This window comes from Falco peregrinus, chromosome 6, assembly GCF_023634155.1.
Source record: "Falco peregrinus isolate bFalPer1 chromosome 6, bFalPer1.pri, whole genome shotgun sequence".
Lineage (NCBI taxonomy): Eukaryota > Metazoa > Chordata > Aves > Falconiformes > Falconidae > Falco > Falco peregrinus.
In genome coordinates, this window is record NC_073726.1 from 27439044 (window position 1) to 27457404 (window position 18361).

Sequence of the window (18361 nt, forward strand, 5' to 3'; positions counted from 1 at the left end):
CTAATGCAAGTACTCAGCAGGTCAAGGGACAGCCTTGTCACACCCAGGAGGTGATGTTCACTTCCTTGACAACATCAGCACAGCATTATAAATAATGAACTGCATAGAAATGCTCACGCTCAGCTTCTGCTTATACTCTCTCCTTCCACTGGAAAAAGCAAACACTACATCTGACCACTACACAAGGCAATTGCAAATATTTTTTTTTTTTAAAAAAAAAAAAAGGCGTTTAAAAAATGTATTTAAAAAATTCAAATTTGCTGCAGTCACTTGAAACATATATGGTCCAGAGGCACCTTCCAGTCTTATAATTGCTGTTTTATTTAAAATCATTAGCAGTCAGTCTGACAACTGCAAGTATACTTCTGTTTCTTTAAAATGACTCACGGTGGGGGGAGGAAAAGGAAAAAGTTAAACCAACTCTATCTAAACTTGCAAATCTCTAAATACATTTTCTTCTGCTTATTGGTTCTACTTTCAAAAATCCCATTCTACTTTCCACGTTACAATAATACTCTCTTCTTGCCATTAATATTGTGTTCAGTGAAATGCTAATATTTTTCAGTTCACTGTCAGAGAGAACTAAATCTACAGCAAGCTAATCTGCCATAAAGTCATGTTTTATACACATGACTACAAATTGAGTTTTACACTCCATGGAAAGCAATCTTCCATCTTTAAGGGTATCATGAGACACAGAATTAGATCTATTCTTCTGGCATTACTAAATCATAAGATGAAATATAATTTGACGTGCAAATGATATTGTAAACCCAAGGCAATGAAGCACTGAAAATGTTTTTAGTACTAAACTTACTTGTTTGCTCAGTATTAAGAGTCTTTTTGAGAAAATTATTCTCTACTTATAATGGAAACAGCATTACATAAACTTTTTCTCCATAACACAGGTCCTAGTCTAGAGATTGAGAGCCTGTATGAATTTATTTCTAAATTGGACATCTGAGTTTAAACATGTGTTTCTCATCTTTTAAGCTCTGCTGATGTGAGCCCTGGGAGTCTGTCACAACTACAACTTCAATTTCAGATACTCAAAGTAACATTTTTTGAATCTGGATGTCATTTAGAGCTGCTTTCACTTGTCAAGTTTCCAATCAACTTAAAAATAAACCAGCTAATGTGTTTTTCTGTTTACAGCAGGAGCAGGTTCTTGGTCACTTGATCTCCCTGAAGCAAGTGCAGGAGTATTGCAAAGTGCCTACAGAGCAGCTTTCTCAGCAAAAGTAGATACCACTGGAAGGGGTGTTAAGTGCTGCCTCCTCACCATGCTAGATGTTATCCTGGAACATGGAAATAATTCCTCTGCACTGCCCAGGTCGCGCTGGTCGCTTATTTACTTGTATTTATTTTACTTGCCATTTTAGCAAGGCCTGGAGGGGGACCACTTTCTCCTTGAAATCCTTTCTGTACTTGAACTTGAATAAATGCCTTAACACAGTGATGTTCTCTCTCTTACCATCATCAGTTAAAAAGATGCAAACATGCCCCAGTACTAATAGTCTGGCCTTGCTTAACTGTTCTTTGCCAGTTTAAGCCCAGTAATCCCAGTCAAACCAGAAGGGTCAGTACCCCCTTTTGTACCACTCTACCACCATAACAAAAAAGAAAAGGTTTTCCAATAGCTTTCCAAGATGCAAAAACCACAGGAGTATCAGACTCAGACTGTTCGAGCAACACAAATGTTGTCCTTCAGGACCATGTTGTCCAGAGTTACTACCAATGCTCTTGGTGCTGCTTCCTCTCCAACCCAGCTGAGGGGCAGGTTACAGCAGGGCCACCTCCTACTATACCATGTTGGTGTTCTTGCATGTCACTGCTTTCTTTCATACTTCCAGAAGCAACATCCGCCCTTGGAGTGTGCCCATTCTACAGCCCATTCTCACAGCAGAGCAGGCTCCCCACCCAGAGGCAGCCAGGGCACCCTGGAGACCTCTGCAGGTAAAGGGGGTGCTGTGCTGCCCCTGCCTTCTAAGCTCACCTCCGTGAACCTCCCATGGCACAGCAGCTCTTCATTACCCACCTTCCTCCTCTTCTTCCAACTGCCTCCTAAGAAAGCACTTCTTTGAGAAGAGGCATTAACCCATAACTCACTGTGCTGAGTAAACGGGGAAAGCAGACAGACTGCTGCCACTCTGCAGTTTACCAGCGAGAAGAGCCAGAGAAGTAACCAAGCTCATGTGGCTGAGCTGAGACTAGCCAGAGGAAACAAGACACATATTAAGTGTGTTAATCCGTTTCAGAACACACCGTACCATGTACCATGTTTTCCACTGCTTAGCTCTTTTTATTGGTGGTCAGCTAGTGTCAGTCATCACCTGAATAGCTTTTTGCATTAACTTCTAAAGAAACAATCCCTACATTTTGATAATATCTCCCAACAATACATGAGGATACTCCCACTTTTGGAGGTGATTGCAAGCAGCGTTATCAAAACATGGGTCCAAGCACGAAAAACAGCCAGTAGCCCATTGGGTCACAACCTGAAGTGCACAACTCAAGCTCTCTCCAGCACTGGCTCCTGGTGCTTTGAAGGAATCAGCCAGACAAGGCAGTGGAAAGAGACTGATTTCCAGTGACTGAACATCATTTTGCACCCATTGGCATGCTAATTTTTGGACAGAGTAGGAAATTATGGCCAACGCCAATCACTGTACTTAGTTCTACAGCACATGGACACTGATGGAATTGTATCATCTGGCATCCCAATATACATCAAATGCATACCTTTTCATGGAGAAGTGAATGAGAAAATACTGCTAAATGAGACACTGGAGCAACTTATAGCAGACTAACGTTTGCTACTAACAGCTCTTTGATGTTTATATAATGTGTTTCTTCAAGAATAAGCAAGTCAATTCTTTCATTAAGAGTAACACTTTGAACTTAAAATAATTCCTTTCATGAGAAGACTGTGGAACATTTCATAAAGATGGTGAAGGATTATTAGTCAGTTTTATACAGAGAGAAACTGAGGCCAAGAGAGGTTAAGGGAGTTACTTGAATTTTTCTGAGACAACTAGGAATACAGCTTATTTATCCTGATTTTGAAACTGCTTCAAACTACCAGACTGCCGATATCAAAGGAAAATTTCAGGCCAAAATGCACTACTGTTTGACACTGCCTTAGAAAGTTCTTTGCAGATGTCTGAAGAAAAATGGGTCTAAACACAGAAGCCGAATCTACAAGATCCTGAACCCATCCAATTAAATGTATAAGACTGTGCACATTTTCCATTTTTTTCTCCCTTTTTTAAAACTTCATAGAGGTAAGACCTCTTCTTCACCTCTGTGCCAGAAGATATTTTGCCCATGGATATGATTAATGCGCATGTACTTAGGAACGGAGACAAAACATGCAAGGTGGGCTATTAAAGGACTGTGATACTTTACAGGTACGTATTGCATTCACATGCAAAAGAATTAAAACAGCAGAATTGCTCAAGTGATGTGGGCAGCAGATCTTGGAAAAAGAAATGGATCCAAACCTCAGGTTGCTCTTGTTTCAGCTCTGAAAGATGATACACATTCTCTTTTCTATTAAATTTTAAGGAAAATGAATCCTGAGTACTTGTTACGAAGGGAGGAGGAGGGACAGTGAACAAGAGGAGGAAATCCTCCCTAAAGCTGTTCAGCTCATAGTCTTTTAAATCCTTTCCACTCACAAAATTGCTATTTTGGTGTCCCAGGTCACAGAACAAAATCTTGGGGTTTTGAGAGCATTTGGACACAGGGAGGGAGGGAGAAGAAAAGTGGCAAAATGGGGATGTGAGCAAAGATGAGGGCAATCAAATCTCCTGCTTTATACTGTATGAAAGGAAGGATCAGCTCTGAATACATCTTTACACTGCTGAAACTTCAATCAGCAGAACTTACTCTTAAGCATCAGGTTAAGGTCACTACAATTACGAAGATATAAAAGGTACTGGTCCACTTGTATAGGAAAAAAAAAAAAGTTCTGTTTTCCTCCACACTCCACTTGCCTGTCCTTTTTTAATACCAACTGCATTAAACTCAGAATTTTATTTATATATATATCAAGTTAATATCCTGTATTTTCTTTTCTTTGCACAATTACCTTGGCATTTCTGAGCTGAAGCACAGCCTGCAGTCCAGTGTCAATTATGGGTATTAGAACACCTCTGTTATCCTTATTGAAAGGATCATATGCAGTCTAAATATGATGTCTTTCACAGATCTCTTAAGCTGCACTGGCAGATTTAAGTTGTAGTTGAGAAAACCTGATGAACAGGTAAAGCCTACATCAGATCAGAACTGTGTTTTTCTTTCATAACTTTGGCACTTTTCAAAGGCTTGGGGAAGAGTACAAGAAAAAGAAAGCATTGATAGTATAAATTATAAATACTAAATTGTTTGGAATTCTGGATATTTCTCAGCTGCTCCTCTTTTCCCCTGTCTACATTCCTTAAGAAGCATGCATGAAGACTGCAGCTGCAGGCTCCCTGGCCAAAACTCTCAGGAAGAAAATCCCATCTACTTCAGGCTATAAATAAATTATTTCCTTGATTCAAATAGAGATATCATAGAGAGATCATAAAGTGGGGGCAGGGGGCAACGGGGACAGGTGGGAACAAACCCAAAACCCAGAAAAGATGTCACCTTCTTTTCACAGCAGTCTTTGCCCCACTTGTTTCAGTGCAGTTCATTGTTATTCATCCCCATTCTTTTTCTATAAATATTTGTCTTGCATTTGTCAAGACTTATATTTAAAAAATGAAATTCTATTTGGGGTTTTACAGTACGGGAGGCTATTATATATACATTATCCTTATGTGCATGATTGGGGAGAATAGATGATTTGTGAAGTTATCTATTATGGGGAATAATCAAGATTAATGAGCCCTATGGCACTTGCTGAATGCCTCCAGAGATTTATTACTCAGGTTGTTCGTTTTTCTTGTTATGTTGGTGCTGTCAAGAGTCCTATAACAAATGCAAACACAGACGTGTATTAATTGCAAATGTGGAACAAGGCTACTGTGATGTTGCTAAATACTTACGACTCTGCTGTTTTTACAGCTTTTCCATTGACTGTAAGGTTTGTTATCTGCCAGCTTTCTGATGAACTTTCTATTTCGGTACATAATGCAAATTTTTAAAATGCCTACAAAGATATGGTGCAAGGGGACAAAAGAAGAAAGGGGATTCTGCTTCCATATTACTCTTAATAATGCAAGCTCTGGGCAGAATTGAGCGACAGAACCCTGGGCTTTTCCTCAAAGGCTGTGCAGCCAGCTCTGGAAGACTTGATTTTATCATAGTTACCTTTCAAAACAAGACTTTGAAAAAAAAAACCACACCACAGAAATTGTGGCATAAAATAACTTTCTTAAGAAACACATGAGGTCTGTTTTACTTCCAAACTTGTCTAAAGACACCATTATAACACACATCTGTCAAGATGCTAATGCTGCTTTCATCGGCTGACATTCCCACTTTTCCGTGGAGGTGTCAGCTACCAGAAAACTCCATAGTATCAGCAGGAGGATCACTGTGACCCCTGAGATTATTCAGTAATTTACTAAAAGCTCAGTGTGTTCTGGGAAGTTCAGGTAGCGGCACTTCTCTGAATACAAAAATGTTCAAGAAGAGATCCTCATCTCTTTTAAGCAAGCTTTTTCCTCTACTGTATCTCATTATCAATGCCATCATGCTGAACACCGACCAGGAGTTGCCATGCTGAACATACACCATACATCCTGAATGGAAAAAAGGAAAATATTTCAAAAATCAAAAAAAGGCCATTAAAAAATAAATAAATGGGAAGGATCAATGTTACCTTAAATATTCCCTGCACTGAAGTGGAGTTCAAGCAATGCAACACTGATCTAAATTAATGACAAAGTAGTTCATGAATGACAATGAAATAACAGCATGTGTATCTCAGCGTTATGGCACCTGTACCTTCACCCTTGAAGGAAGCAATCACTCTGCCAGTTTTCTTCTTCTTTAACACTGATATGGACAGACACCTTACCCCTTTGAACCTTCTCACATAGGATTTGCACAAGGGCCAGTTCCCAACCGCAGACATTCACAGGTCTTGTCTGTGCTCTCTGGTGTGAGTTCAAACCAGAAGGTGCAGAGTTTTCATGTTTACGTGTTCATACATAAAACTACATTTCTACCTCCCAGGCAGATGTTTTTCTGATTCACTGGCGTAAACACAGAATGTGTGGGATGGTGTTAATAGCTCAGCGTTATTAATGTACAGGAGGGTATAATAATGGAGCAATAAACAGTGATATTGTGAAAATACATCTAGCTCTTCCCTCTCAAAACAGCACAATATATGAGGACCTGGAAGAACCCACCAAATTTTTCCCTGTTGGAAAAGAAATCAAAAAAAAGCTGTTTCTGACAAACTTGTAGGTGCAAAACTTCAGGTTTGGAAGTCATGATGTTACAGTTAAAAAAATATCTGGGAGAGCCTACAGGAAAAAAAAAATAAATCCCTGAGCACTTTCACCATTATTTTGTTTATTTTTACTTGTACATTTCCTATGGGCTTCTGCGGAAGACAGGTTAGGGCAACACTTAGTTTGGTTCTGTAAAGCTGTTCATGTTCTTTTACCTAGCTAGTGCTGAAGCTTAAATAGCTTTGAAAAAAGACCTAATCCTCTCTTTTAGTCATATCTGAAGTTAAAATGCATCATAGTCTAGCTACTAAGCATTGCTTCAGGACCAGAAGCTCCGCGTCTCTCTCCTGGAAAATAATTTGCCATAAAAACTAAAATCCTTCCCTTTTTTTGCTCCCCACTGCTTATTTTCATGACTCTCCAGATTCAGAAGACAAACATTTTTGATTAAGAAGATCTTCTGGTTTTGTGAAATCCATATGCATGCTTTGGAGGCACTGCAAGTAGCATTAGCAATAGTAACAAACACCCAGAAAAGAGAAATGCAGCAAGTCCTTTGAAAGGAGTGGAAGAGATACTCTTTTCATTAAATAACTATGTGCACTCATTTTTCTTCTGATCAGAATTAAAATGTGGCAGAAGTTTGTTTCATTTAGGTCTGCAGTTGGCACCTAAGTAATTTGCCATGCTGGGAGAACAGGGTCGTGTAAGGTTTAGAAATATAAATTAAGAGAGTCATCCCTGACTGGTAATCCACTTTTATTTCTCTCTTAACATTATGGAAAAATGCAAAAACCTGTAGATACACAACAAGGAAATACCAGTATAGTCCCAAATGTTTTTTTTAAAAATCAGCTCAAATAGATGTGTATTTATTGGCAGAATTTTTTATAAAAAGAAAATGTGTTGTTAAAATAGCTAGAGAGCACTGATGCAATTCTTTGCCTTTGGGTGCTACTCTGCCTTAAAATGGAACAAGTTCTTGTATACTTGCTACCCAGACTGATAGGTGCTGTCTGAACAACAAACAATTTCCCCATTTCCTTAAGTGTTAACCATTTGTAGCAGTAATTTGTATAACTTCAGGCAGTAAGTTAACATGAGACATACCGCTATCGGAGAGAAAACTCAGACATATGCAAAAATTGAGACAATGTTCTTATTTTTTGCATATGTAAGTGTTAGCAATCGAGGGGAAAAACCTGGTATATCTGTTCAGAAAACCTGAAGCAGAACAAGTCTCGCTGCCTCTATTAGCAGACTGTCAATGGATTATGGATGCTCAAAAGACTAAGGCAATGGCATGAAACTTTAGTCATGAGACAGGTAAGATGTCACGCATTGCAGAACAGATTCCTTAAGTCAAAGACTGGGAGGAGGGCCAGAATCCCTTAAATTCACACACATGGCCAATGGGCAGAAATGGTATCACTTTTTCTTTAAAACACCTTCTTCCAAGGACTTCTCAAAAAGTGAACAACTCCAGACCAGCCTTCATTGATAAAATGGTATGGGAATATCTACCTATTTAAGAGCATAGCACTGTCTTCTCAATAGCCTGCCGTAAGTATATGAAGGTTCCTCTGAAGCTTTCTCCTCTCCAGGCTGAATGAGACCAAGTCTTTTGCATGGCACAATGGTGGGAAGACAACAAGCAACATATATAAATTAAAAGAAGAGGATCTTACTGGATAGAAGGAAAAATATGTTCCCCATGAGGACAGTCAACCGTTGGAACAGGCTGCCCAGAAACACTATGCAATCTCAATTTGGGAAGCTGTCAAGACCCAACTATATCAAGCCCTGAGCAACCTGGTCTGACCTCACACCGACCCAGCTCTGAGTAGGAGGTTGAACTAGAGATCTCCTGAGGGACTCTCCAACCTGAGTTATCACATGATCCTATCACTACTAGCAGCAGGAGCACTTAGTAATACCTTACAAAAATGAGAAGTGACAAAAGAAAGCCGTTGCATCATGAAGGGATGAAACTAAAATACCAGAGAGTATGAAAAAAGTGTATTCTTTTTCCAGGGGCAGCATAATCTTATCTCATACACCACAGCAGCAGCTCAGTCTTATGTGACAGGATAGTGAGAACCAAAGTCTTTGGGTTTTGATGAATTATAAGCCACCTGCTAGTGAAGAACAATTTTCTTGCCCAGGCTAAACATCACTAGATCATCTGAGATTTCATCCAGAAAACCTGTCCTGCTTTGCTACAAATGGCGATAGGCAGCAATTAGGGATTGCGATTGTGGCTGCCTGCATATGGCAACATTCTGGCTGTAAGAATGAGTGATGGATATTTTGTAGTGCCTGATAACCTAGGAATCCTAAGAAAGCAGATACTTGATTTCTCTGTCCCTGAAAACAGAGGAGAAAGCTCTAAGTAGGTTATATCAAACTGCAAACTCACCTCATAAACACCAGAAAGTTATGCTGGAAGAGTGGATATTACACATGCATGACAAAACCATAAAAGAGAAAACTAAGACAACGTAGCATACATTTGAAGGGGAAAGTTCCTACACAGTAGCCCCCTCCACCCTCTAAGATATGCAATTAAACATGCAGGTATAAAAGTAGGAGTCATCCAGAACATCCCATTGCATCAGCTGAAGTTACAGAAAGATTTTAGCAGCCCCTAAGGAAGGGCTGTTAGAGTAATTTGGTATGCAGTGTAGGAACTGTGAGCACCAATGAGGTCAACCTTTCACAGACCCTTTAGTTCTGCTTCCATAGGAGAAGTTACTGCCGAGAAAGAAAGAAAAACCCCACAGATGAATGCTAAATACATAGTTTGGAACCACTTCCCGCTCAAACAGCTTGAAATACAGAGACTAAATTATAAACAACCTGCGACAAAAGCTAATTGTAGCTGTTGGCCACTTTGATTCCAAAGGTTCAGCTCCACATTTTAAGCACCTTAAAAACCAGGTAAGATGGTCAGACACCACCAGACTACCTATAAAATGACATGCTTCAAAGTCCAAGAGCCACCAGTGAATAGCTCAAACTTACAAATCATTTCCAAGCTATATGAGTCAATAGAGTAAAAACCATTTTTTATATTTTTTTTAAAATCCTCAATAAGATTTTCCCAAAATCTAATCCCTGTGATACTCTCAATCTTTTTAACTGTCTTAATGCTTTCATTACAACTTAAACCCTATGCTGGGGCCACGTCGCTAAGACGACAAAGGAAAATACAAACCAAGTGGCACTGGAAGCGTTAAAGGCTCACACATGCCAGAAGGCAGTTTTGTGTGATTCCAGAAAAAGACAAGTGGATGACATGAAGATGTGGCTTGCTCAGAGAGGCTTCAATTCACACAAAGCTCTGAAGTTCGCAAATTTGTCATTTGTTATAATGTTTGCAAGAATAACTAGCGGTTGATTCTGGAGGCTGGCTGACTGCTAACTGTTTAATGATGCCCAATAACATCATATATATATATACACATCTATGTATGTATTTTCCAACTGGAAGGTTAATGCAATTAACAAAGGTCAGAAGCTAAAGACAAAGAATAGCAAGTCAGCAGATGCAGAGGGACTATGCACAGAGCCCTAACTGCTTGCAAATATTCAAATCATAAACAAAGGTCTCCCATCTTTGCTGTGTAATTATAATGGATATTTCCAAGACTGGAAATATTTAACTGCTTTCCAGAGATGCCTAACCATAACACCTAAAAGCATTACTGCAGAAAGAAATATGGCTCATAAGACATCTAGAGCTAATTTATTTTCTTGTGCTACACATTCATATTGTATATGTCCACATATGTATCTGTGCTATATTCCTAAGCTGTATATTGTGGGTTTTAGAGCAAACACCACACTGATCAGAACACCACCCTGTCTTTTAACTTTGCCTTCTTTCTCCAGTTATTTTGAACACAGAAGTAGTAAGGATCATTATTCCACTGCGAGAGATAACCGACGTTTCACAGATGGGAAAATTAAGGCACTAACGCTCAGACTGATTTCACTGAGCTACAGAGGCCTCAGTTAGTACCACGTTAGTAACCCAGCCACTTTTCCTTCTTTCTAGTCAATAATAAGAAACAAGGGGACCAGACATCCCTGCCAAGGATTTTTAGGTAAATGGACTCCTCTTTCAGGTTCTGTGAGGTGTGGAGAGCATTAACCCTATGTTATGTCCTTGTCACACATAGATGCCTCTAGGCAGAGTGGTACCCAGACACTTCTTCCACCCACCCACAATCTGACTCAGTCCCTGCAGGACTTTCCCCACTGCCACAAAAAGACTATTAAATCTGTAAACACACCCCATAAGAGACAAAGTGCTAGGTCACCAGCACATAAAGGAATAAAAGCGGGACTCAACTCCCAGACTTCGCTTTCAAATGCCAGATCATGTATTTTTTAAATCCTCTTTAGCTTCTATATTCATCTTCATGCCAAATGGTACAGTCTGACTGACATTGACCTTTCATGTATAGGAAGCTATACGGAGACAAATGATGAGCACAGTCATTAAATTCCTAGTTTTTAAAATTTTGGCTGGAATTAAGATCCAATATTAAGTCAGTTAAATAAGATTGTCAAGAAGAATGAAAACCTGACTAATATCTATTGAAAATCAGGCCTTTTTTTCTACTTGTTGGGAACACAAACTTTCCTATCTCTTCTTGGCCGTTAGTAAAAGGTGGCAAAAAAATTCTCAATTTTCTCATCAAAATCCATGATCCCTGTCAAAATGTGGATGAAAGACATTTTTTCTTTCTTTCAGGTAGTTTGATAGGCTAAAGAAGGAAAATTCCTAGAAAATGTCTGCCTACCATTGAAAGGGGGTCGCGGAAATACGTGGGCAATCCAAAAAGAAAGAGAGTATCGTGCAAGAGCTGCTGAGTCTTTAAAGAGCAGTGGAAGACTCAGAGCAAGAGATTTGAGCCTGGTACACACAGGTCAGCCAGCACTTTCAGAACTTAACAAAAGTATTTTGGAGGAGATGAAATATCTGTACAACAATACTGTGCCAGGCACTATCTGTTTTGTTAGAGAAAGAGCTGAAAAATGTTGTGATCAAAGTTGTTTCCTCTTTCCACACTCGCTATAGCTACTGAAACACAGAACGGAAGGGGAGACAGACCTGGCTTGCTCAGACCTGCAGCACTACAAAGCTGGCTGGAAGCATTAGTGACTTTTGATGTTTTGGGGTGCTTTTCTATTATTTTGTTTTTCTGTTTAAAAATCAGATACTACCTACACCCACAGACTATGCTCAGCTTGAATGCAATTCAGCGGAATTCTGTGGGGTAATAACATCTGGCTCTTATAAGTCTTAATAGCACCATAAACCATGCACACACACACAAAAAAAAAAAAAACCACAACACACAAACTGAATAATTCTCAGAGGACCCTTGGTGCTTTTACCACTGTCCGTAAGTAAACTGAACCATAGACACACAAAAAAGCCCTCCCTAAAGCCTTGTGAAATCCACAGGTGGTGCCACAACTAGGAGACACTGGGCACCTCTCTCCCATTCATTATCCTGTAGGCTTTACATTACAGATTGTTTCCCAGTCATCCTCTAAAGCACAAATGTTCATACCTTTTGTTCATTTGTAGGCCTGGATTCCTTGCACACAATGACCAAGACAAAAGACAGATTGGTAGCCTACCATACTGAGCGTTCACTGAAGCAATGATGAGAAGTGTTCCGAAGTGGGACAACTGGGAGATGCAAACTCAGGATGCAGTACCCAGCCCAATGCAGAGTGGAAGAGACCCAAAGCGCTGCAGATGCCAGGCTTGGTTTTCACTGCTCCACAAAGCAGGTTTATCATGGTCTTCTCCCTCATCCCATCCTTTAAATCCATGTGGTTCAATTTATTCAGTGCTCCGAACCCTACAACTTAATGCTTTTTGTCTACGGTGCCCAAAACAATAGGACCTCGATCCCTTGTTGGAGCCCCTTAAAGCTATCATAAAACAACAGTTTTAATCTGTTTTATCCAGTCCTAGTGAATGAAGCTTTAGAGGGTATGTTTTGCCTGCTCTGCCAACTAGATACTTCATAAAGTGAAACAGAATCTGCTTCCTTCAGGGCACCTGCTTTCAATTACAGGAAACATACGGCACCTTCGGATTTTTTCAGTTTTCAACATCTGTGCTTTGCAGGTACAATTTGTTGCATTCAAATTACTGCTAAACCTGCAGAATGGTGTCGAGCTTTGGGGGGCATGCTTGAGAAACACTAGAGATGGACAGAAAGTAATGGCATTCACAGTCACTTTTTAATACTGGATTAATGACTGCTCTGAACCAAATCCTTTAAGTTGTTTAGAAACCTCACCTCGCTCCTCTTGGAAAGTCCATTCAGCCCCAGTTTGATTAGAAACATCACCTCTACCCTGTAGTAGACGAACATACTGACATTGCTATCCAGCCAAATACACCAGGGTCGCATCTTTCTCTACAAGAGAATGCTATAAATCATACCTTTAAAAAGGAAAACAGCCTGTTGTAAGCAATCAGTCACAGCTGGTCACTGCGCTGGGGTGAGACAGTGACAGCTACAGGTTTAATTCTGTTTTCTGCATGTTAAACATGTCAGTCAGGGACACATGCATGCACACAGACTTGTACTCTCCCACCTTTTCTAAAGCAGCACAAAACACACTAGCTCATCTGAGTAACCCCTCAGGACTTCTCCAGGCTGCTACAGTATGACATCAACCTGAGTGCCTGTTCCTACACAGACATCCAGGCACATCGATGGCAGGAATCTCAGTTTAACCATCACTGTGATGCTCTCTGTTGCTCAGGTTCCTGTTCCTAGCCTACCAGCTCCTTATTTCAGCTGTCACCATGTCAGAGCTGGTGCTTGCCAAATCACCTAAGCTAAAAAATAGCTTGCTTACTGCTTCTGCTAGGACTAGCTCAGGAAAAACTTGCTGACCCTGGGGAACACACACCAGCAGTCCTACGGTCTGATCAGGAATCAGCAAGTGGCAAGGAGAAGCAGCTGAGTAAACAATGAACGCTACTGTTAATAGGGAAAAAACAGGGAGAAATATTTTTTAATTCTAGACTTGTAAGAATAGATTTTCACAGAGAGATGGATGAGAGATCTGTGGCAGAATAGGACTCATACAGTCTGGAAGATACCCTCCAGGACCAAATCCAGTTGGCTTACTATATAGTGATGGCTACTGGAGTATTTACGTATTTGGACTCTTTATTATTATGTTTGCATTCTTTTAGTAATTAGAACTACATGATATTATTTCATATTTATTTACCAGGATTATTCTTCTGCTTAAGATAAATTCAGATCAAATGGAATTTCATTGAGACAGCTTAAAATCATGGGAGATCTGCTATGGAGGGATCTGCTCTGAGTGCTCCTCCCTCACCTGTTCACATTATAATAAACTGCCAGGGCCATGTACATGAGAGAAATGAAGGGCAAAGAAGAAACAAATTATTATGCTAAGTGAAACCGTGTCTTAAGAGGAGATTTTTAGACTCGAACAAAGTTAGAAATGAAAACTAGAAATCAACTTCTGTTGTTCAGTTAATGTAAGGAAAAAAACCCAAATCAGTGTCACACGAGCAACCCCCATGAGCCCTGCATTCCAGAAGTCTTTCCTCTTGGATCACATCATTTTGTGCATGTTTGCATCACAATAACGAGCAGAACGTTGTGGCAACAAGTAGGCTGGTTTCCACCTTTTAACCTGGATCCAGCTCTGGACTTCTGTCTCCTACAGTTTTACTTCAGGAGGTTGAAGCAGTAGGATGGGATCCAGGTTCATCTTTGCATTCCAAGCAGGCTACACCTCCTACGTATGGTTCAGGACTTTTTTCTAATTTAATTATGTTTGCACTTGGGTGTAAGTTAAGTCACAGCTCAACCATTAACTGTGCTCTGCTACAGCATCCACCCCTCTATATTTGATTTCACTAACTGCCTTATGTTTTGCAGTGAGTTTTTGATAAGTGTGTGTTTGCAGATTTTCATGACAGACTAATAACACCAAAGGAGGCTCCAGGAACGTTTTAAGTAAATATTATGTGTATATTTTCAGATCAGTGTCTGCCTACCAGCACCTTCAGAGCTGCATAATCTTATCTAGAATATGTTTACATTCTGTTTGCACTAACCAGCGTGGTCCATACTACTAAGCAAACTGTTATTTGATTAAAACATTATGCAGAACATAATTCCAGGACACAGAGTCATGTGGCTCTGAAAAGGTAGCAGTTTCTATTTCTGTCTTGCAAAATTCTGCTTGTCATCATTAGGCATTTCTACATCAATCATAATGAAGAATGAGTGGATGCAGGCCTTCATCTGGTCCAGGAACTTCTTAAGGTATTTTAAGAAACCATTTGTCCTCCTGCCTTCGTCTTCTCCCCTTCTCTATTGTTAGTCCTTATTTAGGCCTAAAACTCACAATGTTAGATGTGGATGCCTGGTCCAGCTGCAAACAATTTGAATTTGCAAAGACTTCAGAGCAGACATCTTCTCTTACTGTGGCAAGATATGACAGAACATCAATACAGGAAGATGCTCCAGCTTGGTGGAGAGCAGATGTTAGGCATCTGAACTTTTTCTAGTAATCTGTTATATTGTCATCTTTTTGTCTGCCACCAGCAGATGGTTTAGCAGTTTGGAGTGGTAGCCAAACTGAAAAGAATTGAGTAGTGCCACTGACCATATTACATGGATAAGAACTGATTAGAGCATTATCTTCTCATCTAAAAAATGAGAATTTAATTCCACGCCCAGCCATAGGCTTCCTGTGGACATGTCTGATTTGGGGTATAATAACAGTACAATCAAAACTACGGCAGTCACCTATATAGACCATATATGAAATAAATTTAAGTTAAGCTAGTTACTAGTAACAGCTGTGAAAGCACAGCCTCTGAAACACATCTGCTGCAGACAAATCTCTAATCTCTTTTGCTCAGATTTATTAAATCTATGTGTGCAGGATTTCCCATTTAGTCCATGAAGAGAAATAATCATTTTGGAGGGCAATTCAGACTTCAGGTGGACTAAAACAGAGGTAGAACGGTCCTTCCATCCACTATAGAGGCATTCTAGGGCAACTATAAATAAATACCATCTATCTGTGAAGCAGGATAACAGCTTTTTCACAGTAATATCATGCAAATGAATAGAATACATATGTCGTAGAATAATGACAGCAGTTACCTACTTCAGTTAGATCAACTTTCTTGCCTTCCATTCAGCTTGCCTGCTAACAGTACGCCAATATACATCTGCTCTTTCACGGTGTATTCCTTTTCTATTTTAACAGTTTAAGGTGTTGCTCAGAACCCAAGACCAGAAAGGACATCCCATGCCACCAAGCCTGGTCCCCAGCCAAGCTGGGTAAACCCAAATAATGATCTCATTCATCACATTCAAGTCCTGTAGCCCAGTAAACACAGCGTTGCTGGTGCCAGTAACAGGCCACAGATTTTGTGCTGAGCCTGCACAGCCTCGGGACCCAAGCATGGCAGGCTTGCCTATATTCATCTTGCCCAGCCCAGTTTCATTTTATCTGCTTTAGCTGCAGCAGCAATTTTCCTAATGACCAGGTAACTATTGTCTAATTTGTTTTACTTTGCTTATCTTCACATAATGATGTGGTTTAAGCATAATTTTTATACAGACAGTAGTAACAAGTAGTTACTCTGTGTAGGATGAAATATTTATGATGCTCAGATAATGACAGAGTGCAGGGGAACACAGACATGGTTTCATAGCAGCGGCCTCAGAAGAGGCGACACACAGTGCAGCGCAGAGGAGCAGAGGCAAGAGCCAGTATCAGGCAAGGCACAGAGGGACACTTAAGACCCCAGCGTGATAAAAATGCACCTGTAGCTGACTAAAGAAATGCAAATCTGTGGTTTTAGGGATAAGAAAGAAAAAGTATCCAACATGCGTAAGAAATTGCATACATACTGAATTCAGGGTTAATGTGGTGTTGCAATCCAATGAAGAAAGAGCAAGGTGTAAAAGCATGTTAGAAAACATAAAAACCCATAAAAATAGCCAGAAGCAGAGCTCAGAGTGAGGGTGAAGAAATTATCAACATCAGCATCATGCTTCTCGTGGCAAAGAGGAAGAAGAAACGCCCACTATCAACATACCCCTCCCAGGGAAGCCCTTGGTATCCAACAACTTCCATAACCACTGCCCAGCTCCAAAAATTAAAAGCCTAGAGCCTCATGACCCATGGAGTATGGGTGAGCAGAACACCACAGATAGGGGCAGATACTCAGAAATGTATGCCTATCCATCTGAAATGTATTATTATCGAAGCTTCACACACACACCCCCGTAACAGCATTCTTTCTACTTCATAAGTACATCTGGAATAATACTAATTCCTTGATTAGAACATTGAGATTTCAATTACACTCACAATAAATGTTTGCCTTTTACACAGAGGGCATACTTCATTTTATTACACTCAAAATCTTCTTACAGGCAATGTCCAATATTAAAGCTAGCCTCTTGCCTTCAGCCCTCCGCCAAGAAAGCCAGGCCAAAACCTCAGTCTGACCAAGGAGGGGAAAAAAAAACCAAACCCCAAAAAACCCCATACTAATTTTTTAGCGTGAATATGGCCAATTTATATCCCTTACTGTCTTGTCCTCCTCTGCAGCATTTACTCTTTCCATATGTTCCCGCACAGCGGTCACACTCCTGTTAGGCACAGCAGTAGCTAATCAAGACAAACATTTTCGAGCCTCACCTTGTAGGACAGCCATGGCCCCTTGCATCTTTTCTCACTGTAGCAACCCCAGCACAGACACAGAAAACGTTCAGGAATTCTACAGTGAGACCTGATACAGCAGTTAAGAGGAAAGTGCAGCCACAACAATTTTATGCTAATTTCAAACATTTGGGTTTGCTAGAGTAGTTATTGAGTTAGTAACAAAGCCAGTTGTAATAATATAACAATCACGATAATATGTTAATAGTTTTAATTGAAGTAATTTCTGCAGACAATAAGAATTATACCCTAATGTGTTAATTAATATGATTAGGAAATGTTGCGAAAATGAGTATGTAAAATGATATGGTATCAGAAAAGGAGTGTTTTACAGGGGATAGCTCCTTCGAGCTCTCCTCGGGGTGAGATTTATGGACGTTAACACACAAGGCTTCGGCAAGGTAAACAGCTGTTTCGATTTTAGTTATAATGAACATTAACTCTACATCCCCATTTCTGCTTAATTAAACCTGTGGCTCTGCAACCAATCAAGAGCAAACAGAAAAGCCAGCAGGCACTAATTGGGCCCTGTGCAATTTCAGCCTCAGCTCCCAGCCGGAGTGGTCTATCTACACCAAAAAAAACTCCCACAAAAAATGGAAGTTTTCTCTCCTCGGCCAACCTGCCCAACAGTTTCTGCACTCTGAGCCAAACCACACGTACCCAGCATTAACAGAACAGATCGTACGAAACTGCGGAAGGTACAAAGTAAAAGTTTAAATTAAATGCCTTTTTACTCTTGTTCCAGGCCATTACTTCCTTATTCTTTCTTATACACTGTAAAGTAAAAAAACTCCAAAACAAAGAAACTCACAAAGGCCTCTCCTGGATAGTCAACAGCAAGCTCCTATGCTTTTTGATTAATCTTTACCCTCCCCTACAGAGGATCACATCTGTGTCAGCACAGAGCTAACACCAAAGGCAGGCACCAAAGGGACAGGAGGAGGTAGCATGCAACCTGCTTTTTAAACACAGGTGTAAAAAACACGAGGTGCACCTGATAAAGGAGAAAGCCTTAAAAACGGTGGTGCTGTGCCCCAGATTTGTTTTGAAGAGCGGGCAGCCTCCCCGTACAAAATGTCCCCCCTTCCTCCTCACGGCATGCATCCCTCCGTACTGAAGCAGCTTCATCTGAGAGGAACCGAGGGCTCGATGCGACAGAGGGCTTCTCCTACTGCGCTCACAGA

The 18361-nt window shown here is 40.3% G+C and overlaps 1 protein-coding gene across 10 annotated transcripts in view; it reads right to left on the reverse strand.

Annotated features, from left to right (window-relative positions):
• Nucleotides 1–18361, reverse strand: part of CELF2 (CUGBP Elav-like family member 2) — a 375972-nt gene that overhangs the window by 184191 nt on the left and 173420 nt on the right. The window contains exon 1 of one of the 10 annotated variants that reach the window (XM_055807133.1): nucleotides 17154–17229. The exons of the other annotated variants lie outside the window; for them this stretch is intronic. The gene's annotated coding sequence lies outside the window, so the exon portion shown is untranslated. Of the gene's footprint in view, nucleotides 1–17153; nucleotides 17230–18361 lie in introns of those variants that run through there. 10 annotated transcript variants of the gene reach the window in all.